The 12,646-nt window shown below is 50.9% G+C and overlaps 1 protein-coding gene across 1 annotated transcript in view; it reads left to right on the top strand.

Moving 5' to 3' along the window:
- LOC126260951 (juvenile hormone acid O-methyltransferase-like) overlaps positions 1–12,646 on the top strand; it is a 105,706-nt gene that overhangs the window by 19,598 nt on the left and 73,462 nt on the right. The gene's annotated exons all lie outside the window — the stretch shown is intronic.

The raw sequence follows: 12,646 nt of genomic DNA, 5'->3' as shown, positions 1-12,646 counted from the left end.
CCTTGAAGAAAATGACTTATTGATATATAAACAGCATGGATTCAGAGAATATCGCTCTTATGCAACGCAGCTAGTTCAGTATTCCCATGAAGTAATGAGTGCTGTCGACAAGGGATCTCAGATTGATTTCATATTCCTAGATTTCCAGAAAGCTTCGGATACCGTTCCTCACAAGCGACTATTAATCAAATTGCGTGCATATGGAGTATCGTCTCAGTTCTGTTACTGGATTCGTGATTTCCTCTCAGAGAGGTCACAGTTCGTAGTGATAGACGGTAAATCATCGAGTAAAACAGAAGTGATATCTGGCGTTCCGCAAGGTAGTGACATAATCCCTCTGCTGTTCCTGATTTACATAAATGAACTACGTGATAATCTGAGCAGCCCCCTTAGATTGTTTGTAGATGACGCTGTAATTTACCGTCTAGTAAATTCGTCAGACAATCAATTCCAATTACAAAATGATCTACAGTGAATTTCTGTATGGTGCAAAAAGTGGCAATTGGCACCAAACAAAGAAACGTCTGAGGTTGTGCACATGGATACTAAAAGAAATCCGATACATTTAGGGTATACGATAAATCGCACAAATCTAAAGGCTGTCAATTCGCCTATATACCTGGGAATTTCAATTACGAGCAACTTAAATTTGAAAGACCACATAGATAATATTGTGGGGAAGGCGAAACAAAGACTGTGCTTTGTTGGCAGAACACTTAGAGGTTGCGACACACCCACTAAAGAGGCAGCCTACCTTACACTTGTCCGTCCTCTGCTGGAATATTGCTGCGCGGTGTGGGATCCTTACTAGGTTGGATTGACGGAGGACATCAAAAAAGTGCAAAGAAGGGAAGCTTGCTTCGTGTTACCACGCAATAGGGGTGAGTGTGTCACTGATAGGATACGCAAGTTGGGATGGCAGTCACTGAAACAAAGGCGGTTTCCTTTGCGGCGAGATCTATTTACGAAATTTCAATCACCAACTTATCAATATTTTGTTGACACTCTCCTACGTAGGGAGAAATGATCATCATAATAAAATAAGAGAAATCAGAGCTCGAACGGGAAGATTTAGGTGTTCCTTTTTCCCCATGCGCCATTCGAGCGTGGAATGGTAGAGAAGTAGTATGAAAATGGTTCGATGAACCCTCTGCCAGCCAGTTAAATGTGAATTGCAGAGTATACACGTAGACGTCCACGAAAAGAACTTTCGTGTCGGCGAATTTTATGTCGTCGATAACACTCGGTGAATGCTCCTACACGGTCGATTTCTCCACCTGTACAAAATTTTCTATAAAAAAGTTCTGTTTATTTTTTTCTGTAGGAGTAGTCGTTGACACGTTTCGGGTGATGGAAAAATCGCAGATTATTAAAAATAGTGTTATAAAAGTTTAAAATTCTAACAAGAGTTGTTTTCAGCACAGCAGAAGCGTGTTAAGAGTTGTTGTGAGGTTGTGATGTGCTTGAGGGGAATAAGTGGATGGGTAATGGGGAAGGTAGTTAAGCGAGCTGCCGACTCCCAGCTATCTCTATCCCAATGTGTTACAAGCTGTAGCTACAGAGTTATTTACAATGTTACACCCTTCTGCAGCTCACCTTACGAATAACCGGTGGCGCAGTTTGGATACACGCAGGGGTTGGGGGGTGGGGTGGGGGGGTTCACAAAGTGCTATCCCCCCTGCGGGTCCGGGGATTAGAATAGGCCCGAGGTATTCCTGCCTGTCGTAAGAGGCGACTAAAAGGAGACCATCCCCCTCACGGGGGTAGTTAGCGCCTGCGTCCGGAGACGGACGGTTTCCCGACCTATAATCGTGGTCTTTTTGGTTTTTCACTTCTCGTTTCTTCATTCCTTTTGTTGGTTCCTTTCTTTGCTCTTCTCCACTTCACTGTCTTCCTTACTCTTTCCCTTGACTTCTCCTTGCCTTCTCATTGCCTTTTTCTCCTTGCCTTCTCATTGCCTTTTTCTCCTTGCCTTCTCATTGCCTTCTTCTCCTTGCCTTCTCCTTGCCTCCTTCTCCTTGCTTTCTCATTGCCTTCTTCTCCTTGCCTTCTCTGGTCTCCGCCTCGGCGTTTGAGACAGTCTGTCCTCTTTCTCCCTCTCTCTTCTTTTTCCTCTTCTTCCTTCCTCCCTGTGCGTGTCTGAAGGCCGACCCACGCGTTCGCACGCGTAGCCGGTGATGGGGTAACGCGTAAGTCCCCGCCCTGGGTAGACATGTAAGGCACGCGCGTACCCCCTGGTAAAGGCCAGGCCCGGGGAGGGGTGATTGCCTGAGCTGATACCTTCTGACCATGCCGATTGGTCCCTCCGTCTGTTTCTCGGGAGGTGTGACCTGAGGTGTAAACATTCACCTAAGGCGGGAGTGCCCTCTGAGAGGGTCCCCACAAGGAAGGAGCGCGCCATCGGAGACGCTGGCAATCATGGGGGATTCCTCCGCAATGGATTCTACTCCATCGCTTTCGACTTCGACCCACAAACGGAAACTTGACCAGCCAACAGTGACAAAAATACTACCGCCTGCCCCACAGTTCCTCGTCGTTTCTCGATCTGAGGAAGGAAAGGATTTTTCTTCTGTCAACCCTTTCGTTATCCAGAAGGGCGTCGATGCCATAGCTGGATCTGTCAAATCTTGTACCAGATTGCGTAACGGTACCCTATTACTCGAAACTGAGAGCGCCTTTCAGGCACAAAAACTGCTTCGGGCCACACTCCTTTACACATTCCATGTCCGGGTGGAGGCTCACCGAACTTTGAATTCGTCTCGTGGTGTGGTCTATACTAGATCCCTCGACGGCTTGACTGACGAGGAGATTCAATCTTTCCTCGCTGAGCAGGGCGTGACGGCTGTCCATAGGGTCATGAAAAAGGTCAACAATGACCTTGTACCGACCCGGACACTTTTCTTAACCTTCGATAGTGTTAAGCTGCCATCGCGCATCAAGGCGGGCTACGAGGTCATTTCAGTTCGCCCCTATGTCCCGACACCTACGCGCTGCTACCAGTGTCAGCGTTTCAATCACACTCGACAGTCTTGTTCCAATGCGGCTAAATGTGTCACTTGTGGCAGGGATGCCCATGAGGGTGACTGTCCACCTCCGTCTCCTCGTTGTGTGAACTGTCAGGGTGACCATGCCGCATCCTCCCGCGACTGTCCTGTCTATAAGGAAGAACGCTGTATCCAGGAAATTAGAGTCAAAGAGAAAGTGTCCACCTCGGCTGCTCGCAAGCTATTGGCTAGTAGGAAGCCCACGCTGCTCCCAGCGGGGAAATACAGCACTGTCCTCGCCTCTCCTCGGACTACCCGGGAGGTAGCAACCCAGACATGCGATCTGACCTTCAGCACCACGGTCGTCCGTTCGGCCAGTGCTAAGATCGCGCGGTCGACGTCTCCTCTTCCTCCCATCACCCCACAGACACCAGCCACTTCCTCAGCTTCTGCTCAGTCGAAGACCCCGAAGTCAGATGCACGGGCCTTCAAGAAGGAACCATCCCGTGCAGACTTCCTCCGTTCCTCGACCTCCCAGCCTTCGACCGGTACTTCCACCAAACGTCCTTCTAAAAAGGCGCATAGGAAGCACAGTTCTCCTTCTCCGCCGCGGCGCCTTTCTTCTCCTGCGCCACCCAGCGGTTGCCGCCCCAGGCCGTCATCCGTTTCGCCTGGCCGCACCGCTGGTAGCCGAACATCTGGCCGTTCACCGGCGGAGGAAGCTCCCCCTCCCGGCCATCCTCCTGAGATGGCCGATGACCCTATAGACCCCATGGACGATGACTGTCTGCCTCCTGCTAGCGGCGGCAGTGCTCGCTCGAAGCCAGGCCCTAAGCGGCCTTCGAGGTGACCCCTTCTCTCATCTTCCTTTTCTTACGATGGCACTTATTAACTGGAATATTCGCAGCATTCGCTCCAACCGAGAGGACTTGAAGTTGCTGCTCCGCTCGCATCGTCCGCTCGTCGTAGCCCTCCAGGAAACGAAGCTACGCCCATGCGATCAAATTGCCTTGGCACACTACACCTCTGTGCGTTTTGACCTACCCCCTGTGGTAGGTATCCCAGCTCATGGAGGGGTTATGTTGCTGGTCCGGGATGATATTTACTACGATCCCATCACGTTGCACACCGGCCTGCAGGCAGTAGCCATCCGCATTACTCTCCCCACTTTCACGTTTTCCTTTTGTACCGTTTACGCTCCATCGTCATCTGCCGTTACCAGGGCAGACATGACGCAACTTATTACTCAGCTACCTGCACCATTTTTGTTAACTGGAGACTTCAATTCCCACCATCCTCTTTGGGGCTCTCCAGCATCCTGCCCGAGGGGCTCCTTGTTAGCAGACCTTTTCAACCAGCTCAATCTTGTCTGCCTCAATACTGGCGCCCCTACTTTTCTTTCGGACACATCTCATACCTATTCCCATTTAGACCTCTCTATATGTACTCCCCAACTTGCACGCCGGTTTGAGTGGTATGCACTTGCTGATGCATATTCGAGCGACCACTTCCCGTGTGTTATCCATCTCCTGCAGCATACTCCCTCTCCGTGCTCCTCTCGTTGGACCATCTCCAAGGCAGACTGGGGGCTCTTCTCTTCCAGGGCGACCTTTCAGGATCAAACCTTCACAAGCTGCGATCGTCAGGTCGCACACCTCACGGAAGTCATTCTCGCTGCTGCTGAATATTCCATCCCTCACCCTACTTCTTCTCCACGTCGCGTACCGGTCCCCTGGTGGACCGCAGCATGTAGGGACGCTTTACGTGCTCGTCGACGTGCTTTACGCACCTTTAAACGCCACCCTACAGTGGCGAATTGCATTAATTATAAACGATTACGTGCTCAGTGTCGTCGTCTTATTAAAGAAAGCAAGAAAGCCAGCTGGGCTGCTTTCACCAGCACCTTCAACAGTTCTACTCCTTCTTCTGTTGTCTGGGGTAGCCTGCGCCGGCTATCTGGCACTAAGGTCCACTCCCCAGTTTCTGGCTTGAAGGTCGCGAATGAAGTCCTTGTGGCCCCTGAGGCTGTCTCCAATGCCTTCGGCCGCTTTTTCGCCGAGGTTTCGAGCTCCGCTCATTACCACCCTGCCTTCCTCCCCCGCAAACAGGCAGAGGAGGCGAGGCCACCTAACTTCCGCTCCTCGAATCGTGAAGGTTATAATGCCCCATTCACCATGCGGGAACTGGAAAACGCACTTGGCCGATCACGGTCCTCCGCTCCAGGGCCTGATTCTATTCATATCCAGATGCTGAAGAACCTTTCTCCTGCGGGTAAAGGTTTTCTTCTTCGTACTTACAATCGCATCTGGATTGAGGGACATGTTCCCGCATGCTGGCGCGAGTCTATTGTTGTCCCGATTCCTAAGCCGGGGAAGGACAAGCACTTGCCTTCCAGTTATCGACCTATCTCGCTTACCAGCTGTGTCTGTAAAGTGATGGAGCGAATGGTTAACTCTCGATTGGTTTGGCTGCTCGAGTCTCGACGCCTACTTACCAATGTACAATGTGGATTTCGAAGGCGCCGCTCTGCTGTCGACCAACTGGTTACCTTGTCGACCTTCATCATGAATAACTTCTTGCGGAAGCGCCCGACCGCGGCTGTGTTCTTTGATTTGGAGAAGGCTTACGACACCTGTTGGAGGGCGGGCATTCTCCGCACCATGCATACGTGGGGCTTTCGCGGTCGCCTCCCTCTTTTTATTCGTTCCTTTTTAATGGATAGACAGTTTCGGGTGCGTGTGGGTTCTGTCCTGTCCGACACCTTTCGCCAGGAGAATGGGGTGCCACAGGGCTCAGTTTTGAGCGTCGCTCTCTTCGCCATCGCGATCAATCCAATAATGGATTGCCTCCCAGCTGATGTATCAGGCTCCCTTTTCGTGGACGATTTTACCATCTATTGCAGCGCGCAGTGTCCACGTGTCCTGGAGCGCTGTCTTCAGCGTTCTCTTGACCGTCTTTACTCTTGGAGTGTCGCCAATGGCTTCCGTTTTTCTGCCGAGAAGACGGTCTGTATAAACTTCTGGCGCTACAAAGAGTTTCTCCCACCGTCCTTACGACTCGGTCCCGTTGCTCTCCCACTCGTGGAGACAATCCAATTTTTAGGCCTTACCTTTGACAGGAAACTTAGCTGGTCTCCACATGTGTCATATTTGGCCGCCCGTTGTACCCGTTCTTTAAATGTCCTCCGTGTTCTCAGTGGTATGTCGTGGGGAGCGGATCGAACCGTCCTACTTCGTCTATATCGGTCGATCGTCCGCTCCAAGCTGGATTATGGGAGCTTCGTATACTCCTCTGCACGGCCATCCATCTTACGCCGCCTCAACTCCATACAACATCGGGGTTTACGACTTGCGATCGGAGCATTTTATACCAGTCCCGTAGAGAGTCTTCATGCTGACGCTGGCGAATTGCCACTCACCTACCGGCGCGATATACTGCTTTGTCGGTATGCCTGTCGGCTACTGTCAATGCCCGACCATCCTTCTTATCGTTCCTTTTTTGACGACTCTCTTGACTTTCAATACGGGTTGTATGTCTCTGCCTTGCTACCCCCTGGAGTTCGCTTTCGTCGCCTCCTTCGACACCTTCATTTTTCACTCCCTGCAACCTTTCGAGTGGGCGAGAGCCGCACGCCACCTTGGCTCCAGGCTCAGGTCCGCGTTCACCTCGACCTCAGCTCGCTCCCAAAAGAGGTCACCCCCGGTTCGGTCTACCACTCCCGTTTTTTGGAACTTCGTTCGAAGTTCAACAACATGACTTTCATTTATACAGATGGCTCTAAGACCAATGACGGGGTCGGGTGTTCCTTTATTGTCGGGGCACAAAGTTTCCAATACCGGCTCCATGGCCATTGTTCGGTCTTCACAGCTGAGCTCTTTGCCCTCTACCAGGCTGTTCTGTACATCTGCCGCCACCGACATTCTGCTTATGTCATCTGCTCAGATTCCCTGAGCGCCATCCAGAGCCTCAGTGATCCGTACCCGGTTCACCCTTTCGTACACCGGATCCAACGCTCTCTTCAGCAGCTGGTGGACGTCGGTACGCCGGTTAGCTTTATGTGGGTTCCTGGCCATGTCGGTATCCCTGGGAACGAAGCTGCAGATGCCGCGGCCAAGGCTGCGGTCCTCCAGCCTCGGACAGCTTCTTGTTGTGTCCCTTCGTCCGATTTTAGCAGGGTCATTTGTCGGCGCGTTGTGTCGCTGTGGCATGCCGATTGGGCTGCACTTACCGACAACAAGCTTCGGGCCTTAAAACCTCTTCCCGTGGCTTGGACGTCCTCCTCACGCCCTTCTCGGCGGGAGGAGGTCGTTTTAGCAAGGTTAAGAATTGGACACTGCCGGTTCAGCCATCGCCATCTGCTGACGGCTGCGCCGGCGCCGTTCTGCCCATGTGGGCACTTGCTGACGGTTAGTCACATTTTAATGTCCTGTCCCGATCTTAAAACACTGCACCTCGATCTTAACCTGCCTACTACTTTAGATGCCATTTTAGCGGATGACCCACGAGCAGCTGCTCGTGTTCTTTGTTTTATCAATTTGACAAACCTCGCTAAGGACATTTGATGATGTTTTTTAATCCTATGCCTGTCAGTCTGTCTTTTATTGTGTTTTCCCTTTTAGTTGTTGTTGTCAACTTGTGCCTCGCGGTGCATTCTTAGAGTAGTCAGGGCGCTAATGACCATTGAAGTTGTGCGCCCGAAAACCACAAAAAAAAAAAAAAAAAAACAAAGTGCTATTACACTACATAGAAAACAGATAAGTCGCTACTAATACTAACGCAAGGAACGCATATGAACAGACTACACAGGGTGTTTCCGTAAGAGCGTGCAAAAATGTAACAGGACATACAGAGTATTCCACTGAACAATTTGAGCCAGGGGACCTGGGGTCGGTGAAGCCAAGTTAAGGAGATAGGGAAGAAAATTTTCTGTTGATTTGTCTAGCATTACTGTTTTCCAGCTTATTTACAAGTAACATGCCTACAACTTAACACGTACTGTGGTGTTCAGCTTCTTTATTTCAAGCAAGGAAAACAGGACGACGAGCCTGATTACTAGGATGTCATGATGCAGGTTCTGTTTACTACTAGCCGGCCGCGGTGGCCGTGCGGTTATAGGCGCACCAGTCCGGAGCCGCGCTGCTGCTACGGTCGCAGGTTCGAATCCTGCCTCGGGCATAGGTGTGTGTGTTGTCCTTAGGTTAGTTAGGTTTAAGTAGTTCTCAGTTCTAGGGGACTAATGACCACAGCAGTTGAGTCCCATAGTGCTCAGAGCCATTTGAACCATTTTTTTTTGTTTACTAGTCCATAAGGTGGCTCTGTTGTATCGTGTTTACATTGCCCCATGACAGAATGCGCTATGAGTCAACGACACACCCGTTCATTACTCACTGCTGTTCAGAGACATACAGTACAACACGATGGAGTAACACCGGTACAGTTCCGCACTGACATGCATCTTGTGTACGGGCAAGTACGTTATAATGCTCTCGCTGCTGAAAGCACCTACAGGGAACGATTTCCTAACAGGCATCATCCGTCCCGACGAGTTTTTCTCTCGATCGACGAATGCGGGAGACTGGTTCATTGGAAATAAGGAACGAGGGACTGGCAAAATGAAGACCACTCGCACACCCTATTTTGAAGAGGAGGTACTGGAACGTGTTGCAGCGGTATGAAACACACCCGTTTAAATTCCTTTATCGGGTTTTGCGTAATTTATCGAAGCCGCCAAACAGTTAAATATTATGATTATATGATTGTGTGCTTAATGGATGAAAGGCTATCGGCTTTTCTGTTGTGGTTTCGGGGGCATTTCAACAGAATGCGGCTGTTCTGAGACTGAATAGTGGAATGATTGAAAGTTCGTCTATTATTACGGACCACAAAGGTTGCGATGTACTAACTGATATGTATTTTCTATAATAACACACAAATTTTGCTACCTTCGCCTTACGCATCTAATCAGTTATCTTTTATCGGTTGCTGATTTTAGGTACTTCGTCACATGCAATGATGATGGTTAACATGCACAATTAATCCTCACTGCAATCCATGGTTGTTGCTGGCCGACGCGGTTGACGCGAAACACGAAATTCGGCACTTGTCACTTTCAGTTTCATATCACTCGAGAATCGGTATTAGTGAAGATCAACCCCACGACGATCAAGGCGACGCGCTCACTCGTCATACTCCGGTGAATTTACCGTTTACTACTCACTCGACCACCATTCTTGCCCGACTCTCCAGCATCACCGCTCGCTCGACACACCAGTGCTACTCTGCACTTGACACTCGTCTCACTGCCTCCTGCAGCGCTCGACAATCGACTCCTGTCTGCTATCGACCTAGGCGTGGGATACTAGCATCTATGTTCGTGGGATCACGGATCCCTTACAGGTACCATTATAAGTACTCGTCGTATTTCATGTGAAAGGGCCGCTGCACATATTAGCCTGTGGCGAGCTCTCCACTAACAACAGTTACACCCTTATCACCCACAACCAATCCATGCAATACGTGTGAAGGATTTTTCGCTAAGGGTAGCATTGTGTCAGTGGTTGCTCTAACAACCGATTGATCGACCAGAGTTCCTCCAAATCAGCCCCCCAGGGGATCCACAGCTCTTTTGTGGATACGTGCGTGGCGAGCACGGGGCCCCGAGCTATTGGAGCCTTCTTTCTCTCCAGGGCTACATTTCCTTCCCCTTGCCCTCCTTTCCCCTCCTTGCTCCTTTCCCCTCCTTGCTCCTTTTCCCTCCTTGCTCCTTTCCCCTCCTTGCTCCTTTCCCCTCCTTGCTCCTTTCCCCTCCTTGCTCCTTTCCCCTCCTTGCTCCTTTCCCCTCCTTGCTCCTTTCCCCTCCTTGCTCCTTTCCCCTCGCGCTCGCCTCTCCCTCTCTTGGTGTCCTTGCTTATGTTGGCCCCCACTTTCCTCCTGGTTCCGTTGGTTTTACAATTTGGCTTTGTTGCATAAGCACCTCCTCCTTTTGGCATTCCCTGGTCCCCCTCTGGGGTTTGACCTCCATTACTAAATTTCTCCTCCGTAGTGTGAGCTATTTGGGGAAGAGCACCTTACCTAGTGTCTCCGACGTGTGCCCTCCTAGTACATTCCACCCTTTCTTTCATGTCGTTCTCTGATGCTAGGGTGCATAGCCAGCACGGTAGCCAGCCTGTGTGGTGGGGTCGCTATGTACCCTCTTGTTTGAGCCCCCTGAATACACAGGGATCACACTTCTGATACCTGAGCTGTGACTTCCTCATGCATGCCTTGCAGTGGTTGCGCGTCATCCTGGAGCATCGGAACTCCTGGCAATGGCTGCCGTGCCAGACAGCCCTTGCTGTGGCTGGGTGGTGCCCGTGAGGAGAGCCCCTGATCGGAGTGGGTGGTATCAGGGCGGACGCTATGCAAATGAAATGCATATGGGTCCAGAACTCTGGCCGTTCTTTTGTGGCTGTCTCTCTGCATGGAACTGATTCTTAGAGTGCTGCCCCTTCAGCCTTCCCTTCCATGGCTACCCCCCTGGGAAGAGGGTCAGGCCCGTCGGCTAGGGGCGAAACCTTTCCCCCATTCTCTAGTTTGCAACAGGACTGATTGGGATACTTTAACCAATACCAAACCTTTCTTCTTTGTGGAACACATTTAAGACAATTTTGGCGAAGTGGACTCCCTAAGCAAGATGCGGTCGGGTTCGTTGCTGATCAAAACTGCTTCAACTGCCCACTCTGCGGCCCTTCGTGCCTGTATCCATCTTGGCACAATTCCTGTGTCCAATACCCCCCACGAGTATCTAAATATGGTTCAACGTGTGATTTTTCACAGGGACCTCATCCTTCAAACTGATTAGGAGCTTTGGGACAATCCGGGTAGCGGGGTATTCACTTTGTTCGGCATGTTCAGAAGGGTCCTAAGGACAATCACATTCATACTGGTGCCTTTATCCTGGATTTTAAATGGGATACCCTCCCTGAGAAAGTAAAGATTATGGTTTTTTGATGTGATGTGAAGCCGTACATCCCACCTCCTCTGAGGTGTTTTAAGTGCTTGTATTTTGGACACGTCTTCCCGCTGTTCCCAGACCCCTCTCTGTGATGACAGTGGACGTCCACTCCATGAGGGGAGTCCCTGTTTTCCCCCTCCTGTGTGTCTAAAATTGTCATGGCAGTCATTCTCTACGTTCACCAGATTGCCCTGTATATAAGAAGGAAAAGAAGATACAGGAGTATAAGTCCCTCGATCGTTTAACCTACACAGAGGCCCGTAAGAAGAATACACGTCTTCACCCGTGTCCATGACATCTAGTTACACTTTGGTTACATCTTCACCCCTTCCTCCCCCTTCCTTACCCCCATCCTGGACCCCTCTCCTCCCCCCCCTCCCCTGCAGCTCCCACACCTTCTCCTTTGGGCGCTGCACCCCCTCCCCAGCCGGAGAAGTGTCCCACTCCTTTGGCGTCTGCTGGTCAAGGGCGCCTCTCCCGGGATGCCCCTTCCCGGCACCTTCCAGGCCAAAGGTCTGCTGCCACGCGACGACCGCGAGAGCCGCGGTCTGTCGGCACCCAGGTCGCCTGGTCTGTTTCTGTTCCTGATCTTGCTGCAGCTGGCTCCTTCATGTCACACAGTCCTCCTCGATCTCAGCCTGAAAAGAAGCAGCAAAATAAGTCCCGGGACAAAGAGCCTCTTGGGGTCACCGGAGGTCCCATCCCCAACTTCACAACCGGATTCTGACCTGTCGTTCATGGATGTCGCCCCCTCCTTATCCGTGACAGGTGGGGACTCGGCAGTATGACTGGCTTTAGCGTGTTCAGCTCCCATTTAAATCATCGTTCTGTGGTTCTCCAATGGAATTGTAATGGATACTATCGTCACCTTCTGGAATCGAAATCCCTTCTTTCGTCTTATTCTGCAGCTTGTGTGGTTCTCCAGGAATCTCATTTTACTGATGCACACTCACCGACCCTCTGTGGGTTCCGTGTTTTCTGTCAAAATCGGGTCGGACCCCTGTGGGCTTCTGGTGGCGTTTGTACGTTTGTCCGTACAGACATTGCTAGCACATGGATTCCTCTTCAAACTACATTGGAAGCTGTTGGTGTTAGGGTTCACCTGGTCTCTGAGGTCACTGTTTGCAATCTTTATCTCCCTCCTGACAGGACTCTTACACCTGCTGCCTTAACTGCCCTTCTTCAGCAACTTCCTCCTCCCTCCCTTCCTCCTCCTTGAGGATTTTAATGCTCATAATCCCTTGTGGGCAGTGCCTTTCCATCTGGACGAGGTCTTCTCATAGACCAGTTTACGACTTGTGCCTTCTTAATGATGGCTCCCCTACTCATTTCAGAGCCGGTAATGGTACCTTTACTGCCATTGATCTTTCTTCTCCCTCTCTCCTCCCTTCGTTACACTGGTCGCCACACGACGAACTTTGTGATAGTGACCATTTCCTGTAGATTCTCTCTCCATCTTACCGCTCCCCGATGGACAGGTTACCTCGTTGGTCGTTCCACCGCGCCGATTGGCCTCTATACACTGCACAGGTCGTGTTTTCTCCCTCTTTGTCGGGTTGTATTGATGACGTCCTACGTGACATGTCTGACGCGATTGTTCGCGCTGCTAGCTTTGCTGTACCGCGCTCATCTGGACCATTTCGTCGCCGGCAAGTCCCGTGGTGGAGTA

This window comes from Schistocerca nitens, chromosome 5 (assembly GCF_023898315.1).
Source record: "Schistocerca nitens isolate TAMUIC-IGC-003100 chromosome 5, iqSchNite1.1, whole genome shotgun sequence".
NCBI lineage: Eukaryota > Metazoa > Arthropoda > Insecta > Orthoptera > Acrididae > Schistocerca > Schistocerca nitens.
This window is presented reverse-complemented; position numbering and strand designations above follow the sequence as displayed.